Source organism: Haemaphysalis longicornis, unplaced genomic scaffold (genome assembly GCF_048455015.1).
Source record: "Haemaphysalis longicornis isolate Haplotype H1 unplaced genomic scaffold, Haemaphysalis longicornis Haplotype H1 scaffold_11, whole genome shotgun sequence".
In the NCBI taxonomy this organism is placed as follows: Eukaryota; Metazoa; Arthropoda; class Arachnida; order Ixodida; family Ixodidae; genus Haemaphysalis; species Haemaphysalis longicornis.
In genome coordinates this window covers 60,386,245-60,390,293 of record NW_027526214.1, presented here as the reverse complement: position 1 = coordinate 60,390,293, position 4,049 = coordinate 60,386,245, and the positions used below count along the sequence as shown (strand labels likewise).

At 43.8% G+C, this 4,049-nt stretch overlaps 1 non-coding gene across 1 annotated transcript; it reads right to left on the bottom strand.

The window, feature by feature from the left end:
- Positions 1–2,996: 2,996 nt before the first annotated feature.
- On the bottom strand, positions 2,997–3,068 carry Trnat-ugu (transfer RNA threonine (anticodon UGU)). Its single transcript has one exon. It is a non-coding gene; the product is annotated as a tRNA-Thr (tRNA).
- Positions 3,069–4,049: the final 981 nt, after the last annotated feature.

Genomic DNA, 4,049 nt, shown 5'->3' with positions numbered 1-4,049 from the left:
CCTATGGCGGATGATGGTAGCTGTAGATGCATTATAGATATCCTCTAGTATTCTTACATAATGCTCATCTACCCCCTGGTTCCGCAATACCTGAATGACTGCTAGGATTTCGACGGAGTCAAATGCTTTCTCATAATCAATGAAGGCTATATATAGGGGTTCAGTATACTCAGCGCATTTCTCTAGCACCTGATAGATCGTGTGAATATGGTCCATTGTTGAATAACCTTTACGGAACCCTGCTTGTTCTTAAGGTTGACTGAAATCTAAGGTTGCAGAGATTCGGTTAGCGATTACCTTGGTAAATACCTTTTAGACGGCTGACAGTAAGCTGATTGGCCTGTAATTTTTCAAGTCCTTCATGTCGCCTTTCTTATGGATTAGGATAATGTTCGCGTTCTTTCACGATTCTGGTACCATTGCGGTCATTAGGCATTGCGTATACAGGTTTGCCAGTTTTTCAAGTACAATTTCTCCGCCATCCTTTAAGAGGTCTGCTTTTATCTGATCCTCACCAGGTGCTTTGCCCGCTTTCATTTCTTTCAAAGCCTTCCTTACTTCTTCGGTCGTTACTGGTGGGATATCTATCTCCTCTGAACTACTGTCTCGTTCGGCATTATCCTGTATGTCCGGGCTACTGTACAGATCCCTATAGAACTCCTCAGCCACTGTGACTTCTTTATTCCTATTTGTGATGACATTGCCTTGCTTATACTTAGGTGCATACATCTGATTTTTCCCCACGCCAAGACGTCTCTTCACTGCTTTCAGGCGACCTCCATTCTTCACAGCGTATTCGATCCTCTCCATATTATACTTCCATATGTCAGCTGTCTTCCCCCTTCAGACATGGCGTACACAATTGTGTACGCAAAGTTTTAGAATTTTTTTTGCGGACGCCAGCCATTTTGGCGAGTTCGAATGGCGCGCCACACATCAGCGTCAAGTTTGAGAGCCAGCAAGTGGCGCCATCTAACCGAAAGAATTGAAAACGAACGACGAGAAAGAAGTTCCGCAATGGATGTCGCTTCGTTCTACGGCAGCTCTGGTAAGTGGGTTACAAAAACACAATTTTCACCTAATGGCACAATCTCGCACTTATTGTGCATTGTTGGTAGCTGGTCAGGGGAAGTTTTTTAACAACTAGACAGAATATCAGCCTTTGGGACAACAAATTTGTCGCGATAAGAGGATTTGACTTTGCGCGTACACATTTGTGTACATCGTGCCGCTACCAATACAAACACTACATTTCTTGCTACTTCGCTAGTGGTGTTGCAGAAGTGCTAAAAATGGCTAACTTTTTCTTTTTTTGATACTTAGAGCTGGCGGACCATGCGAAGAATCGAACGAGAATAAAAAACAAATCAGCTGAGAATCTGCTAATGAGAATAGCGGATGGGAACACGTCAGACATCAGTTTGTCGGATGACGAGGAAGGCGACCAACAGCCGACTCAAACTGTAAGCAGTTATTTTTTTCTCTTCGTGCTTACAAACCAATTTTCTTGGCATTCAAGAATATATTTATAACGCAGGACAACCAACCAGACGTTGAGGCCGGGCCTTCATCACCGATGGACGGAAACGACGACGACGATGGAAAGGCCACTGCGAAAGCTCGAGTTTCATGGACCGCGAAGGACTTCGTGCGGCCAGACACCACATTTCAGTGCGAGTACGATGACCCTGTTGCAGTCGCCGAACCTGTTGAGTACTTTCTTAAGTACATTTCTGAGGAGGTGTTTGAGGAGATGGCAAGATGTACAAACATTTATGTCATGGAAACGACAGGAACGATTCTGGCAACCACTCCAGATGAGATAAAAAGGTTCCTTGGTGTGCTTATCATAATGGGAACGCTGAAATTCCCGCGAATGCGCATGTATTGGCAACCAGCGACACAGATTCCTACGATTTGTGAAGCGATGATCGTGAATAGATTTTTCAAGCTCAGGTCCGCCCTACACGTCACTGAGTCAACAACACCGCACTCACCAGCTGACAAATTTTGGAAAGTGCGGCCACTCCTAAACGCTGTCAAAGAACGTGTTCTACAGCTGCCATCTTCGGAGCACAACAGCATTGATGAGCAAATGATCCCCGCTTTGCTATGTGCCGTGTTGTCCGTCGCAAAAGTACAGTGTACCATCCGCAGACAAACGACCTCACTGAACCTTCAACCGCACCATCGGTCACACGCTGTCGATGTACATCTCAGCTTATCCTGTCGACTGGGACCTTGTGCTGCCCTACGTGACATATGCGTACAATACCGCCATTCACGCCACAACAGTTTTCTCCACTTTTTTCCGCTGTATAGTCGCGAGCAGTCAAGCACCCTTTATACAGCTCTCCTCTACCGACCGGGCCGCTCCCAGTGCTTCCCAGCTACTGAAACTGCTAAGTACGCGGAAGAATGCCGGCGGCTTGCAAGGTCCTTCACGACTTAAGATCAGTGGCAGCAGAAATCCCGCAACGACGACAATTGCTACCCACTTGACGTATTCTCCGTGATCTATGGTGTGGCTGTGGATTCCCTCCACTGGACCAATAATATGTAGAAAGCTGCTTTCTCGGTTTCACGCACCTTACCATGTCATCGAGCAGACGTCACTGGTGAATTACGTCATAGAGCCCATGACCGCTTCCTCAGACCTCCGTCTCCACGGGAGGCAAACTGTTCATGTTCATCGTTTGAAGCTGTAATATGATCCCGTGACTTTTGTGTGCCCCATGAGGTGCCAGGATGGCCCTTTATTCCCCGTATGATAGTTGTAATGTGGTAAGGTGAGCTGCATTAATTAGGAACTGCGGCCAATTCCTTGTAATGGGTATGTCCATCAGACATCGCTTATAGCTGTGAGACAACCAGCCGCACCTGTGAACGAAAAAAAAGTGCGGTCTGCGCATCTTTGGGTTTGGTTTTTTGGCATTTACATTTTCACAGTAAACATTTTTTTAAATATACAGAAGAAAACAAGAAAGAAAAACAAGCGCCTAGAGTGGGGATCGAACCCACGCCTTTCGATTACATGTCGAACGCCTTACCAATTAGGCTATCTGGGCGACCGTGTTCTCCTTCACTTTCTGGGCTATTTATATTTACTAGAACTGTATCTGACGCTTGAGGGTGGTAGCCAGCGCCACTCTGACTACACGGGGAGAAGGGGACCTTCTTTCGAAAGGCGTGGGTTCGGTCCCCACTCTGGGCGCGTGTTTTTCTTTCTTTCTTCTGTATATTTAAAAAGAATGTTTACTTCATAAACCGTAGTGAAAAAAAAGAGCCTAACCACACCCCTATGCCTCCTTTGGCGTTGTAGACTGCTGTCCTATCTTTCTGTATTTCCTCAACGAGCACCTAATTTCCTTATTGTAATATTCTGCGAAAGCCTAGCGAGGGTCTCAGTTCTGGCAGCCTTAATGCCTAGGTAGCATAAGAGGGCTTCCCGCCAGTTACCTGCTCATGACAGGCTGTAGACGTTCGAGTCACGCCCCGGGGGTTTAAAAGAAGGTCCCCTTCTCCCCGTGTAGTCAGAGTGGCGCTGGCTACCACCTTCAAGCGTCAGATACATTTCTAGTAAATATAAATAGCCCAGAAAGTGAAGGAGAACACAGTCGCCCAGATAGCCGAATTGGTAAGGCATTCGACATGTAATCGAAAGGCGTGGGTTCGGTCCCGACTCTGGGCGCGTGTGTTTCTTTCTTTCTTTCTTCTGTATATTTATAAAATATGTTTACTTCATTAACCGTAGTGAAAAAGAAAAGAGCCTAACCACACCCCTATGCCTCCTTTGGCGTTGTAGACTGCTGAACTATCTTTCTGTATACATATATATATATATATATATATATATATATATATATATATATATATATATATATATATATATATATATATATATATATATATATATATATATATATATATACATATATATATATATACATATATACATATATATATATATATATATATATATATATATATATATATATATATATATATATATATATATATATATATATATATATATATATATATATATA